This window comes from Hyla sarda, chromosome 6, assembly GCF_029499605.1.
Source record: "Hyla sarda isolate aHylSar1 chromosome 6, aHylSar1.hap1, whole genome shotgun sequence".
In the NCBI taxonomy this organism is placed as follows: Eukaryota; Metazoa; Chordata; class Amphibia; order Anura; family Hylidae; genus Hyla; species Hyla sarda.
Genome location: NC_079194.1, coordinates 239,586,212 through 239,604,065, shown reverse-complemented (window position 1 = coordinate 239,604,065; position 17,854 = coordinate 239,586,212). Strand labels below are relative to the sequence as shown.

General features: G+C 47.6%; 1 protein-coding gene across 9 annotated transcripts in view; it reads right to left on the bottom strand.

The window, feature by feature from the left end:
- TKFC (triokinase and FMN cyclase) overlaps positions 1 to 17,854 on the bottom strand; it is a 58,071-nt gene that overhangs the window by 35,315 nt on the left and 4,902 nt on the right. For 7 of the 9 annotated variants that reach the window (XM_056526761.1, XM_056526755.1, XM_056526759.1 and 4 more), the window contains exon 2: positions 3,733 to 3,784. The gene's annotated coding sequence lies outside the window, so the exon portion shown is untranslated. Of the gene's footprint in view, positions 1 to 3,732; positions 3,785 to 10,432; positions 10,621 to 17,854 lie in introns of those variants that run through there. The other 2 variants (XM_056526757.1, XM_056526760.1) reach the window with 1 other exon arrangement.

Below are 17,854 nucleotides of genomic sequence, written 5' to 3'. Positions count from 1 at the left end.
AGGCCGTCAGCCGCTCCACAGTGGCGCGTAGAAGTGGATCCAAGTTTAGGGGCAAATAATCTATCAGGGAGTTAGTTACCTCCACCCCTAAGTATCTAAAGTGAGAAACCACCTGTACCACAGCCAGGAGGGAGGATGGGAGGGGGACCTCAGAGGAGAGTGTCATTAGAGATGATTTAGTCCAATTGACCCGCAAGCCCGAAATCGAACTAAACCGGTCAAGCAGATCGATAAGGAACACGAGCGAACCCTCGGCATCCACTAAATACACAAGGGTATCATCCGCATAAAGGGAAACCTTCTCTACAATGGAACCCCTGGCAATACTACAGATAGCAGGATCCCCACGTATTGCTGCTGCTAAAGGCTCCATCGCCAGCGCAAAAAGGAAGGGAGATAGCGGGCACCCCTGCCTCATCCCACGACCCAGGAGAAAGGGAGCAGAAACATCTAAGTTAGTGCGAATATGGGCCCTAGGACCATCATATAGCAAATGGACCCAAGTGCAAAATCGGGGACCAAACCCAAACGTACCTAGAACCTCCCACAGGTAAGGCCATAACACAGAGTCAAAGGCTTTGTAAATATCTAGACATAGAAACATAGAATGTGTCGGCAGATAAGAACCATTTGGCCCATCTAGTCTGCCCAATAATCTGAATACTATGAATAGTCCCTGGCCCTATCTTATGTGAAGGATAGCCTTATGCTTATCCCATGCATGTTTAAACTCCTTCACTGTATTTGCAGCAACCACTATCACTCCAGTAGGAAAGCCCTCCCCCACCGCAGCTATGTTAAGTTGCAGACGCTTCACATTAACATCAGTGGCCCTACCTGGCATAAACCTGATTTGGTCAGGATGGATGAGAGCGTTAATGACCCCATAAAGGCGAGTAGCCAACACTCTAGCCAAGATCTTAATATTAACAACAGGGCAATGGGTCTATAAGAATAAGGCAGCAACAAGTCCTTCCCAGGCTTAGGGAGCACTACAATCCACACCCCCCGCATAGAGTTCGGAAAAGTCTCAGCCTCAGCTATCGAGTGAAACAAGTGAAGGAGTATATTGGCCAATTGCTCCTCATTCATCCTATACCAATCCCCTATCATCCCATCTAAACCAGGGGTCTCCCCATGGGGAATGTAACGTATAGCCTGTTCCACCTCTTCAATTGTAAGGGGAGCATCTAACGCCGCCGCTTGTGCATGACTAAGTATGGGAAGGGATAAGTCACATAGGAAGAACAACATTTCCCCTTGAAAGGGGCAGGGGTTATGTCAGGGTATTCAGTGCCGAGCGGCGGGAGCTCCGGAGCGTGCGACCGCTTACCTCGGCATCCAAACCAAGCCCCTTCACTCCGACCCCTGTATTGTGAGTCATCAGGCATGGAGCAAACGTTGCTCCCAGCAGCTGATGAGAGGGGGTGCTGCAGGAGAAATTGCGGGGGTTCCCAGCGGCGAGACCCCCGCGATTAGACATCTTTCCCCAATCCTTTGGATAGGGGATAAGATGTCTAACGGAGGTGTACCCCTTTAAAGTGTTAAAACAATGTTTAACACAGGTATAGAGAAAGAATATAGCTGGCACTACCACATAATCACCGTATGATGCAAGGTTCAGCAGGTGCACGGATGATCGCTCCAACAGGGTCGGGACAGTGCTCAGAGCAGACAAGCAGCAGCAGAGGTGATTAACTCAGGTGTAAGAACACAGGCCTGTGTTGTGCCTAAGCTGCTAATAAAGTTTGGATCCATGATGTGTGCCGCGGACGTGTTGTTCTTACACCTGAGTTAAAACAATGTTTCCCAACCTTTTTTGGCTCGGGGCACCCCTCAGACAAACATTTTTTTTGGGGTACCCCTATCCAAAAAATCTACCAAAAAAGGGTAATTTTACGCCTTAAGGACCAGGCCAATGTTATTTTTGCATTTTCGTTTTTTCCTCCTCGACTTCTAAAAATCGTAACTCTTTTATATTTATTATTTATGTGGGGAAATTGAAAAGAAAAACGCAATTTAGCAAATTTTGGAAGGCTTTGTTTTCATGCTGTACGTTTTACGGTAAAAATGACATGTTTTCTTTATTCTGTGGGTCAATACAGTTAAAATGATAACCATGTTATATGCTTTTCTATAATTGTAGTTGATAGTTCAGACATTTACGCACGTGGCGATACCAAATATGTTTATAATTTATTTTTTACGCTTTTGGGGGGGGGGGTAAAATGGGAAAAAGGGTCAATTTACAGTTTTATTACAATCATCAGATTGCTAATACTGTTCAGTGCTATGCATAGGGCATAGCACTGATCAGTGTTATCGGCGATCTACTGCTCAGGTCTGCTCAATCTCAGACCAGAGCAGAAGACCCCTAAAGAAGGACGGAGGCAGGTGAGAGGACCTTCGGCCGCTATTTTGGACGATCGGATCCCCGCGGCAGCGCTGCGGGCGATCCGATCATCCATTTTAAGTGCCGCACTGCCGCAGATGCTTTGATCTGTATTGATCACGGCATCTGGGGGGTTGATGGCAGATATCAGCGTGATCGCTGATGTCCGCCATTACCGGTGGGTCCCTGGCGGATGATGCGGCTGTGACAGATGCGGCTGCGACAGCTGCCATACATGATGTGAGCACTGGTCCGATGCTCGCGGTCATGTACATGACGTAAATGTACGTAATGGTGCGGGAAGTCCCACTGCATCATGACGTACATTTACATCCGATGTCGTTAAGGGGTAAAGCAGTACATAGTACACCTATATCATTATTGGCATTGAGGGACTTAAAATGAGAAAAAAAGCTTACTGTTGTAGGGGCCGAATACTTCAGACATGAGAATGGTTGCTCCCAAAGACTTCCTGACAGATTAACTGTCACTGTCTTTTTAAAAGTCTGACGCTGCCTTTTTTGCAAAGCCAAAAGTCTCTCAAAATAAGCTACAGATTTCCCAGTCAAATGTCCATGATTTGTCTGAAGGTGCCGTTTCAGTTTGGACGGGACCATTCCTTCATTTGATAGTTTTTTGCCACAAACCAAACACATGGGAATGGGACAGTCTTTATCACCAGTAGCTACAAATCCCATAGCTAAATAACTCTCACTGTAAAATCGTCTTTTCTTTTTCTCACTCATATCTGTACTTCATCCTGATTCAATTCTTTCTGTACTTGGCCCTGCGTCCATTCTTTCTGTACTTGGCCCTGTGTCCATTCTTTCTGTACTTGGCCCTGCGTCCATTCTTTCTGTACTTGGCCCTGCGTCCATTCTTTCTGTACTTGGCCCTGCGTCCATTCTTTCTGTACTTGGCCCTGCGTCCATTCTTTCTGTACTTGGCCCTGCGTCCATTCTTTCTGTACTTGGCCCTGCGTCCATTCTTTCTGTACTTGGCCCTGTGTCCATTCTTTCTGTACTTGGCCCTGCTTCATCATCCCTTTTGTCTTCTGTACCCTGCTTTCTTTTCAGATACCTCAACATTGTAGCTACTAGAATTAACTCTATTGGCTAAAAAAGAGAGTCAAACCTCAATTTGTGGTCTTCCACAAGATGGCCCCAGATGCACCAATTCTTTCAATGATGGATCACAGACAGTTACATAGTGACCATCAATGTGTGTGGTCCATCTGTGACACGATTGATGCAGGTGGGGCCCTCCACTCTTTCTGGCCCTCTGTACCTCAAGTGTAAACATTGTGTAAATGTGGTGTTTCAATTTGCTGCGGTACTTACTAACACTCTTGATCTTTGTTGGCTCCTTCTGGTATCTTTTTCTGAGTTGTATCTGCGGGAAGAAGAAGAGATGAATGAACACAGGTGTGATGGAAAAGAAAGCCAGTGAGGTACCAGTAACCTGCAAACCAAGAAAAACTGATTAAGGCTGCATTCACACTATGTTTTTGCAATACAGTTCCGTGCAGAACCGTATTGAAAACCATATGCCAAAAGATGCATCCGGTTGCATCCGTTTTGCGTCTTGTATGGTTTTGGCCATTTTTTTCCCGTACCCAAAACTGTAGCCTAACACGGTTTTTTGGTCCGTGTGAAAAACCGTATTGAAACCGTATATGTTTTTTTTAAAACATAGGAGTCAATATTAACTGTACAGAACTGTATGTGCGTACGGTTCCATCTGGTTTTCATCATACGGTTTTTGACTTTGCAGTTTTTTTCTTGGAATTTCAATCAAACAAGTGAAATTTTATTCCCAATGGAGCGAAAAGTTAAAAACGCATATGTTTTTTTTCTTAAAAAACAGATGTAACCGGACATCATTTTTCAAACTGTATACAGGTTAAAATTTGTACACATGTTTTGATACAGTTTAGTCTGGCTTTGAGGAATCCGTTTTTCATCAAAAACCTGATACGGGAACTGTATTGCAAAAACGTGGTGTGAATGCAGCCTAAGTCATGTTATCTACTTCCAATGCAAGTGTTCACATCTCACCTTTGTTTTTGTTTTTTAAGTATTTATTATAATGTTTATGTTTTTTGCAACACAATACAGAAATAAAAGAACATACAGCCGAAGATAGACCCCCCACCACCCCCAAAATCATATGCAAATGTAAAGTAGCACGGCACCATTGAAGTAGACCGCCGAGGAGGTCCACCCCCAGTTAACACCAAGACACTAAACAGAGACACAGACAGCACACACACATTCCCGGAGTAACCCCCACTTCCTTGCCCAGGATAAAGACAAACCGCCAACCCAGGAGAACCGACTCATTCTGGGAGGACAACCGACTCTCCTATCATCAGCCAGGGCATCCAGACTTTGTCAAATTTCTTGGGGCATGTGTGACTAGTGTACAATGTCTTGTACAACAGTACATATTTGTTAACTAAGTTGAACCACCGTGCAATGAGGGGAAGTATCCTTCCAGGCCATAATCAGAACTTTCTGAGCACAGAACAATAGAAACCGAATAAGTAGGCGCCTATGAGAGCCTGATTCTAAGTCATTAATAACACCCAACAGACAAACAACAGGGGAAAACACATAGGGGAATTCCAAGTGGTCTGTCAAGAACTGCAGCACCTCCCTCCAGAAGGGTTCTACACAAGGGCAACTCCACATAGCATGTATAAGAGATCCCACATCCACGAATACAGTTAGACGCTCAGATGGCCACAGCCAGGGGCTCAACTGCCAGGGCAAACAAAAAAGGAGACAAGGGGCACCCCTGCCTCATCCCTCTACTAAACTGAAATGAGTCAGAAACCATCATCACCTCAATCACCATCCCCCCCATCATCATCATCATCACCGCACCTCAATCACCATCCCCCCATCATCATCACCTCACCTCAATCACCATCCCCCTATCATCACCACCTCACCTCAATCACCATCCCCCCATCATCATCACCACCTCACCTCAATCACCATCCCCCCATCATCATCATCACCTCACCTCAATCACCATCCCCCCATCATCATCACCTCACCTCAATCACTATCCCCCCATCATCATCACCTCACCTCAATCACCATCCCCCCATCATCATCATCACCTCACCTCAATCACCATCCCCCCATCATCATCACCACCTCACCTCAATCACCATCCCCCATCATCATCACCACCTCACCTCAATCACCATCCCCCCATCATCATCATCATCACCACCTCAATCACCATCGCCCCATCATCATCATCACCACCTCAATCACCATCCCCCATCATCACCTCACCTCAATCACCATCCCCCCATCATCATCACCACCTCACCTCAATCACCATCCCCCCATCATCATCACCACCTCACCTCAATCACCATCCCCCCATCATCATCACCTCACCTCAATCACTATCCCCCCATCATCATCACCTCACCTCAATCACCATCCCCCCATCATCATCACCTCACCTCAATCACCATCCCCCCATCATCATCACCTCACCTCAATCACCATCCCCCTATCATCATCACCTCACCTCAATCACCATCCCCCCATCATCATCATCATCACCACCTCAATCACCATCGCCCCATCATCATCATCACCACCTCAATCACCATCCCACATCATCACCTCACCTCAATCACCATCCCCCCCATCATCATCACCACCTCACCTCAATCACCATCTCCCCCATCATCATCATCACCACCTCAATCACCATCCCCCCATCATCATCACCTCACCTCAATCACTATCCCCCCATCATCATCACCTCACCTCAATCACCATCCCCCATCATCATCATCACCTCACCTCAATCACCATCCCCCTATCATCATCACCTCACCTCAATCACCATCCCCCCATCATCATCATCATCACCACCTCAATCACCATCGCCCCATCATCATCATCACCACCTCAATCACCATCCCCCATCATCACCTCACCTCAATCACCATCCCCCCATCATCATCACCACCTCACCTCAATCACCATCCCCCCATCATCATCACCACCTCACCTCAATCACCATCCCCCCATCATCATCACCTCACCTCAATCACTATCCCCCCATCATCATCACCTCACCTCAATCACCATCCCCCCATCATCATCACCTCACCTCAATCACCATCCCCCCATCATCATCACCTCACCTCAATCACCATCCCCCTATCATCATCACCTCACCTCAATCACCATCCCCCCATCATCATCATCATCACCACCTCAATCACCATCGCCCCATCATCATCATCACCACCTCAATCACCATCCCACATCATCACCTCACCTCAATCACCATCCCCCCCATCATCATCACCACCTCACCTCAATCACCATCTCCCCCATCATCATCATCACCACCTCAATCACCATCCCCCACATCATCATCACCCCCATCTCCCCCATCATCATCATCACCACCTCAATCACCATCCCCCCATCATCATCACCACCTCACCTCAATCACCATCTCCCCCATCATCATCATCATCACCACCTCAATCACCATCCCCCCATCATCATCATCACCACCTCAATCACCATCGCCCCATCATCATCATCACCACCTCAATCACAACCCCCCATCATCACCTCACCTCAATCACCATCCCCCCATCACCATCACCACCTCACCTCAATCACCATCTCCCCCATCATCATCATCATCATCATCACCTCAATCACCATCCCCCCATCATCATCATCACCATCCCCTCGCCTCAATCACCATCCCCCCCATCATCATCACCACCTCAATCACCATCCTCCCCATCATCACCACCACCTCAATCACCACCCCCCCATCATCATCACCTCAATCACCATCCCCCCCATCATCATCATCACCCCCTCACCTCAATCACCACCCCTCATCATCAACGCCACCTCAAGCATCATCCCCCCTATCATCACCACCTCACCTCAATCCCCATTCCCTCCAATCATCATCAACCCCCATCATCACCACCTCACCTCAATCACACCCCCATCATAATCACCACCTCACCTCAATTACTATCCTTCCCATCATCACCACCTCACCTCAATCACCATCCCCCCCATCATCATCACCACCTCAACTCAATCACCCCCCCATCATCATAACCCACCACCTCACCTCAATCACCATCCCCCCCATCATCACCACCTCACCTCAATCACACCCCCATCATCATCATCACCACCTCACCTCAATCACCATCTCCCCCATCATCATCATCATCATCACCACCTCAATCACCATCCCCCCATCATCATCATCACCATCCCCTCGCCTCAATCACCATCCCCCCCATCATCATCACCACCTCAATCACCATCCTCCCCATCATCACCACCACCTCAATCACCACCCCCATCATCATCACCTCAATCACCACCCCCCCATCATCATCACCTCAATCACCATCCTCCCATCATCATCATCACCCCCTCACCTCAATCACCACCCCCCATCATCAACGCCACCTCAAGCATCATCCCCCCTATCATCACCACCTCACCTCAATCCCCATTCCCCCCAATCATCATCAACCCCCATCATCACCACCTCACCTCAATCACACCCCCATCATAATCACCACCTCACCTCAATTACTATCCTTCCCATCATCACCACCTCACCTCAATCACCATCCCCCCATCATCATCACCACCTCACCTCAATCACCCCCCCATCATCATAACCACCACCTCACCTCAATCACCATCCCCCCCATCATCACCACCTCACCTCAATCACACCCCCATCATCATCATCACCACCTCACCTCAATTACTATCCTTCCCATCATCGTCATCACCACCTCACCTCAATTACTATCCTTCCCATCATCACCACCTCACCTCAATCACCATCCCCCCCATCATCATCACCACCTCACCTCAATCACCCCCCCATCATCATAACCACCACCTCACCTCAATCACCATCCCCCCCATCATCACCACCTCACCTCAATCACACCCCCATCATCATCATCACCACCTCACCTCAATTACTATCCTTCCCATCATCGTCATCACCACCTCACCTCAATTACTATCCTTCCCATCATCATCATCACCACCTCACCTCAATTACTATCCTTCCCATCATCATCATCACCACCTCACCTCAATCACCCCCCCATCATCATAACCACCACCTCACCTCAATCACCATCCCCCCCATCATCATCACCTCACCTCAATCACCATCCCCCCCATCATCATCATCATCACCACCACCTCACCTCAATCACGAGGAACAAAGAAAAAATAGGTAAGGCACAGTGGAGGACTTATAGTCCAAAGTGGGTGCACAGGCTCCAAGGGTCCGACTCAAGATCCCAAGTAACTGAAGAATGCAAGGAAGAAGCGGCACTCCAGGGATTGTAATCCAAGAAATAATTTATTCCCCCATCAGTGAGATGCAACGTTTTGATCCACAATCCGGATCTTTATCAAGCATAGTGATCAAGTGTAACAAAACAGTATTTATATGGTATCACATGATGACATCATATCCTTTAGGGGGTGTGGCCACCCATGTAAACACAAACCAATTAATAATATAGTGCATAATCAACATGACATATTACATAGTCCACCAGATCTAGTGTTAATATAATCATATACCTAATATATGTAGTGAAAATCCACCTATATAAGTGTGTATCATAAGAGTTCTGACCTCCGATATCCAACTGTCCGATCACCTTCACTTACCACCATATCCGGAACGTCATTACCGGAAGCATGCGGCCTGTGTTTGTACACAAACACTCTGCGCAGAAGCGGATGGCCACTCGCAATAGCGACGGGCCGCCGCTATGCGCCCGCATAAACAGCAGACAAGTCACATGATCACAGTCACATGACCGCATAGTCAGCAGGCAAGTCACATGATCGCAACCACATGACCGCTTGCTCTAGCGGTCACATGATATGTCAAATAGACATAAACTGAAAATATAGACCTGACTACAGGACCCAATGGATAAAAGAGGTAATTTCTTGTCCCAAAAAAGAAATACTAGAGAAAATAATAATAAAGAGACCTTCGCTCAACCCAAATAGGGAAATATAAACAGGTTAGTAATGGCCAGAAGGGGAACATAGACTCAATATAAATATATAAGGGGACCTCTATCAAAGGTGTTAACCATAGATACATGTCACCCAATTAAATGAAGAAGTTCATGTGTACATGGGGGATACACAATCCTCCATGTCCCACATCATCATCCCTAACAAAGGGGTGTGATGAATGTGTTCACGGAAGTGTCACCCTCACGTGACTCACATCCTCACAACCCCAATTGCTGAGATTATATGCACCCCCTGACTCATTCCATGCCATGTCAAAAAATTAAATAGTTACTCTATAATTAAAGCGAAAGGCTCTTTATTAATCATAAAAAACAACAGTGTAGGGTCCGAAGCAGGTAAATTTGCATTGATCATGTAGACTTCAAAACTTGAAAACAACATTTCTTATGACGTCGGATAGGGGCAGTTGGAAGGTACTTCCAGAGGATATCTAAGAGGAGAGAACAAAAGAGAAGAGGTGTCATAAAACAGATTAAAATCATATAACTAATACAAATAATACACAAAAGAAATACATCACTATACATGTGGAGTATAGCTACCAACATACACAATTTTACTTCGGGGGCTCAAAAAAATGGTTTTAATGAGAAGTCAATATTCATACCAATTGGTCTCAATGTGTTCAGTTTAGATATCCATCTTAACTCTTTCTGTTTCAATATTTTTGCCCTGTCACCCTGTGATTACACTCTAGGAAATGGCGTAGTACGGGGAGATCTATCTTCCATGTCCTAATGGTGGATTTATGGTTATTTAACCTGATCCTGCATTGGATTGTCGTTTCCCCTACATATAATTTTGCACAGGGACAGGTAAGTACATAAATTACATATTCACTCCTACAGGTGAGATGATATGTTATTTTAAACGTCTGTCCAGTAGTGGGATGAATAAAGACATTTCCTTTTACCATCATGGTGCAATTGTCACATTCCATACATGGAAAACATCCGGGTTTTAGCTCGGATGCTAAATCCTGTTTAAAGTTGCTGACATCAGTTTTTACCAACTTATCTTTAATATTTGGTGCCATCCTATAGGATAACAGAGGGGGACTGGCGAATTCAGGTACAGTCTCAAAAGAGTTTTTCAAAATATTCTAGTGTGAGGCTACGATCCTACCAATCTTGATACTGTAATCAGTGTATGTGGATACAAAGGGGATCCGATCTAACTTCTTTTTTTGTGAGGTAGTATCTGTTGACGAAAACAATAAAGCATCACGATCCATAGATTTAACTGTGTGGATGTGTCTATTCACCAATGTTTTGGGATAGCCCCTGTCAGTAAATTTTTGACCCATTTCTCCCAATCTACTTTCAAGGCTGGAAGGGTCATCAACAATCCTCCTAACCCTCATTAGTTGACTAAGGGGTAAGGATTTAATCATATTTTTTGGATGTGAGCTTTCATATCTTAATAAGTTGTTCCTGTCAGTCGGTTTAATAAACAAATCAGTTTTAAGTCTTGAATCCTCAATATAGGTCCAAGTTTCTAGGAATTGGATCCCCTTGTCAGATGACACCATCGTGAATTTAATGTCACGATCAATGTCATTAAGAAAATCAAAAAACATGTTGAGTTCCGTAGGTGTGCCTCCCCAAATAACAAAAATGTCATCTATGTATCTCCATCATTTGAGAACCTTCCCAAAATGGTGGGACACATAGATGACACTGACCTCCAAATCCGCCATTACCATGTTGGCGTAAGTTGGCGCCATGTTGGATCCCATGGCGGTCCCTCTCTTTTGAATGTAAAAAGTGTTGTCAAAAAGGAAATAATTGCAAGTCAAAATAATTTCAACCAACCCTAGCAGAAAATCCCTGGCCTTTGGACTGTAAGCAGAATCATTAAGTGCCATCCTCATGCATTCTTCATTCTTCACCTCAATCACCATCCCCCCATCATCACCACCTCACCTCAATCACCATCCCCCCCACCATCATCACCACCTCACCTCAATCACCATCCCCCCACCATCACCATCCCCCCATCATCATCATCACCACCTCACCTCAATCACCATCCCCCCATCATCATCACCTAACCTCAATCACCATCCCTCCCATCATCATCATCACCTCACCTCAATCACCACCCCTCCATCATCATCACCTCAATCACCATTCCCCCCAATCATCATCAACCCCCCATCATCATCACCCCCTCACCTCAATTACTATCCCTCCCATCATCATCATCACCACCTCACCTCAATCACCATCCCCCCATCATCATCATCATTACCTCAATCACCATCCCCCCATCATCATCACCACCTCAGTCACCATCCCCCGATCATCATCCCCCCCATCATCATCACCACCTCACCCCATCATCATCATCATCACCACCTCACCTTAATCACCATCCCCCCATCATCATCACCACCTCACCTCAATCACCATCCCCCCCATCATCATCACCACCTCACCTAAATCACCATCCCCCCCATCATCATCACCACCTCCCCTTAAGCACCACCACCCCCATCATCACCACCTCAAGCACCATGAACCCCCATCATCATCACCACCTCACCTCAATCCCCATTCCCCCCCAATCATCATCATCACCACTTCACCTCAATTACTATCCCCCCGTCATCATCACCACCTCAAACCAATCACCATCCCCCATCATCATCATCACCCCCTCACCTCAATCACCATCCCCCATCATCATCACCTCACCTCAATCAGCCCCCCCATCATCATCACCACCTCACCTCAATTACCACCCCCTATCATCATCACCTCAATCACCATCCCTCCATCATCATCATCACCTCAATCACCATCCCCTATCATCATCACCACCTCACCTCAATCCCCTCATCATCATCCCCACCTCACCTCACCTCAATCACCCCCCCATCATCATCACCACCTCACCTCAATTACTATCCCTCCCATCATCATCATCACCACCTCACCTCAATGACCATCCCCCCATCATCATCACCACCTCACCTCAATCACCATCCCCCCATCATCATCATCACCTCGCCTCAATCACCATCCCCCCATCATCATCATCACCTCACCTCAATCACCATCCCACATCATCATCACCACCTCACCTCAATCACCATCCCCCATCATCATCATCACCTCACCTCAATCACCATCCCCCCCATCATCATCATCATCACCCCCTCACCTCAATCACCATCCCCCCATCATCACCACCTCACCTCAATCACCAACCCCCCATCATCATCATCATCACCACCTCACCTCAATCACCATCCCCCCATCATCATCACCTAACCTCAATCACCATCCACCCATCATCATCACCTCACCTCAATCACCATCCCCCCATCATCATCACCTAACCTCAATCACCATCCCTCCATCATCATCACCTCAATCACCATCCCCCCCATCATCATTATCATCATCACCTCGCCTCAATCACCATCCCCCCATCATCATCATCACCTTACCTCAATCACCATCCCCCCATCATCATCACCACCTCACCTCAGTCACCATCTCCCGATCATCATCATCACCACCTCACCTCAATCCCCATCCCTCCATCATCATCACCACCTCACCTCAATCACCATCCCCCATCATCATCACCACCTCACCTCAATCACCACCCCCCATCATCATCATCATCACCACCTCAAGCACCATGAACCCACATCATCATCACCACCTCACCTCAATCCCCATTCCCCCCCATCATCACCACCTCACCTCAACTCAATCAACCCTGCATAATCATCACCACCTCACCTCAATTGCTATCCCCCATCATCATCACCACCTCAACCCAATCAACATCCCCCATCATCACCCCCTAACCTCAATCACCATCCCCCCATCATCACAACCTCACCTCAATCAGAACCCCCATCATCATCACCAGCTCACCTCAATTACCACCCCCCATCATCATCACCTCAATCACCATCCCCCCATCATCATCACCACCTCACCTTAATCACCATCCCCCCATCATCATCACCACCTCACCTCAATCAGCCCCCCCCATCATCATCACCAGCTCACCTCAATTACCCCCTCAATCATCATCACCTCAATCACCATCCCCCGATCATCACCTCAATCACCATCCCCCATCATCACCACCTCACCTCAATCACCATCCCCCCATCATCATCACCACCTCACCTCAATCACCATCCTTCCATCATCATCACCACCTCACCTTAATCACCATCCCCCCATCATCATCACCACCTCACCTCAATCAGCCCCCCCCATCATCATCACCAGCTCACCTCAATTACCCCCTCAATCATCATCACCTCAATCACCATCCCCCGATCATCACCTCAATCACCATACCCCATCATCACCACCTCACCTCAATCACCATCCCCCCATCATCATCACCACCTCACCTCAATCACCATCCTTCCATCATCATCACCACCTCACCTTAATCACCATCCCCCCCATCATCATCATCACCCCCTCACCTCAATCACCACCCCCCCATCATCATCACATAACCTCAATCACCATCCACCCATCATCATCACCACCTCACCTCAATCACCATCCCTCCATCATCATCACCTCAATCACCATCCCCCCATCATCATCATCACCACCACCACCTCACCTCAATCCCCATCCCCCCATCATCATCACCACCTCACCTCAATCACTATCCCCCCATCATCATCACCACCTCACCTCAATCACCATCATCACCACCTCACCTCAATCACCATCCCCCCATCATCATCACCACCTCATCTCAATCACCATCCCCCCCATCATCATCATCATCCCCCCCTCACCTCAATCACCATCCCCCCATCATCACCACCTCACCTCAATCACCATCCCCCATCATCATCATCATCACCTCATCTGAATCATGATCCCCCATCATCATCACCTAACCTCAATCACCATCCACCCATCATCATCACCACCTCACCTCAATCACCACCACCCCCATCATCATCATCATCACCACCTCAAGCACCATGAACCCCCATCATCATCACCACCACCTCACCTCAATCACCATCCCTCCATCATCATCATCATCATCACCACCTCACCTCAATCACCATCCCCCCATCATCATCACCACCTCACCTCAATCACCATCCCCCCATCATCATCACCACCTCATCTCAATCACCATCCCCCCCATCATCATCATCATTCCCCCTCACCTCAATCACCATCCCCCCATCATCACCACCTCACCTCAATCACCATCCCCCATCATCATCATCACCACCTCACCTCAATCACCACCCCCCATCATCATCACCTAACCTCAATCACCATCCACCCATCATCATCACCACCTCACCTCAATCACCATCCCATCATCATCATCATCACCTCGCCTCAATCACCATCCCCCATCATCATCACCTCACCTCAATCACCATCCCCCATTATCATCACCACCTCACCTCAATCACCATCCCCCCATCATCATCATCATCACCACCACCTCAAGCACCATGAACCCCCATCATCATCACCACCTCACCTCAATCACCATCCCTCCATCATCATCATCATCATCATCATCATAACCTCAATCACCATCCCCTCATCATCATCATCACCACCACCACCTCACCTCAATCACCATCCCCCCATCATCATCATCATCCCCCCCCCCATCATCACCCCCTCACCTCAATCACCTTCCCCCCATCATCATCACCACCTCAAGCACCATGAACCCCCCATCATCATCACCACCTCAAGCATCATCCCCCCCTATCATCACCACCTCACCTCAATTACTATCCCTCCCATCATCATCACCACCTCACCTCAATCACCATCCCCCCATCATCATCATCATCATCATCACCTCGCCTCAATCACCATCACCACCTCACCTCAGTCACCATCCCCCGATCATCAACACCACCTCACCTCAATCACCATCCCCCATTATCATCATCACCTCACCTCAATCCCCATCATCATCATCATCACCACCACCACCTCAATCACCATCCTCCATCATCATCATCATCACCACCACCTCAATCACCACCCACACCACCTCACCTCAATCACCATCCCCCATTATAATCATCACCTCACCTCAATCACCATCCCCCATCATCATCATCAACACCACCACAATCACCATCCCCATCATCATCATCATCATCACCACCACCTCAATCACCACCACCCCCATTATCATCACCACCACCTCACCTCAATCACCCTCCCATCATCATCATCACCACCTCACCTCAATCACCATCCCCCTATCATCATCACCACCTCACCTCAATCACCATCCCCCATCATCATCATCATCATCATCACCTCACCTCAATCACCATCCCTCCATCATCATCACCACCTCACCTCAATCACCATCCACCCATCAGCATCACCACCTCACCTCAATCACCATCCCCCCATCATCATCACCACCTCACCTCAATCACCATCCCACCATCACCACCTCACCTCAATCACCATCCCCCCATCATCATCACCACCTCATCTCAATCACCATCATCATCACCACCTCAATCATCATCCTCCTCATCATCATCATGACCACCTCACCTCAATCACCACCACCCCATCATAACCACCTCACCTCAATCACCATCCCCCCATCATCATCACCCCCTCAATTACCATCCCCCCATCATCACCACCACCTCACCTCAATCACCATCCCCCCCCATCATCATCATCCCCCCATCATCATCACCACCACCTCAATCACCATCCTCCCCCATCATCATCACCACCTCCATCACCATCCCCCCATCATCATCACCACCTCCATCACCATCCCCCATCATCATCATCATCACCACCTCCATCACCATCCCCCATCATCATCATCACCACCTCAAGCACAATGAACCCCCCATCATCCTCACCACCTCAAGCATCATCCCCCCCATCATTCTCACCTCAATCCCCATCCCCCCATCATCATCACCATTGTCATCACCATCACCACTTCAAGCACCATTCCCTCTCTCCCAGGCCCATCATCATCAGAATCAACAAATCAAGCACCGTTAACCCCCCCCCCCCCAATCATCACCATTTCAAATACCTTGGACATGGGGCAGAGGAGTGTGGAGAAGGGGACGGAGGGGTCTGGGGTGGTCTGGGGGGACTTAGCTGAAAAAAAATCATGGTGACTGGGCCAGATGAAGAAAAAAAAAGAAAAGGAAAAAGAGAAGACGTCACCTGTGAGTCACTGTCATTGTGTATTCTGCCAAATTGTGACCCATCAGGGCTGTAGTCGCTTGTAAGTTTTGCAGTGTTCTTAAACTACAACTCCCATCATGCCTGAAGCTTTCAAGGCATATTGGGAGTTGTCACTTTGCACAAGCTGAAGAGCCACTTGAATAATGTTGTTTTTAGACTATGGCACAATTTATTTTGGTGGGGGGCTGACTACTGGATCCAAAAAGAAAAAATGGGCTGCGTAGTTTAAAGAGGTACTCCGGTGGAAAAAAAATTTTTTCTAATCAACTGTTGCCAGAAAGTTAAACAGATTTGTAAATTACTTCTATAAAAAAAATCTTAACCCTTCCAGTACTTATCAGCTGATGTATGTTCTAGAGGAAGTTCTTTTTTATTTCTTTCTTTCTTTTCTGTCTGACCACAGTGTTTTCTGCTGACACCTCTGTCCATGTCAGGAACTGTCCAGAGCAGGAGAGGTTTGCTATGGGGATTTGCTCCTACTCTGGACAGTTCCTAAAATGCACAGTGGTGTCAGCAGAGAGCACTGTGGTTAGACAAAAAGGAAATTCAAAAAGAAAATAACTTCCTGTGGATCACACAGCAGCTGATAAGTACTGGAAGGGTTAAGATTTTTTAATAGTAGTAATTTGCAAATCTGTTTAACTTTCTGGAACCAATTAATTAAAACAAATATATATATATATTTTCAAGTGGAGTACCTCTTTAACCCCTTAAGGACCAGGCACGTATGAGTACCTGGAAATTTCGGTCCCCGCCGCACGCCGGGCAGGGACCGGACTGGGGTGACTGCTGATATCGATCAGCAGTCACCCCCCCCCCCCCCCATGTCGGCGATCGGCGCAAATCGCAAGTGAATTCACACTTGCGATTTGGGTCATTACGGGTCTATGGTGACCCGGAATATAAGGGGGATCGCGGGTGTCTAAGACACCCACAATCCCCCTGAAGAGATAGGAGTGAGGTGGCAGGGGTGCCACCCCTCCTATCCCTGCTGTTGGTGGTCTAGACGCGACCACCAATAGCAGATCGGGGGCGGGGGGGTTAACTTTCGTTTTCCCCTTCCTGCCCACCCACAATAGGCGGGGCAGAACAGGGAAACGACA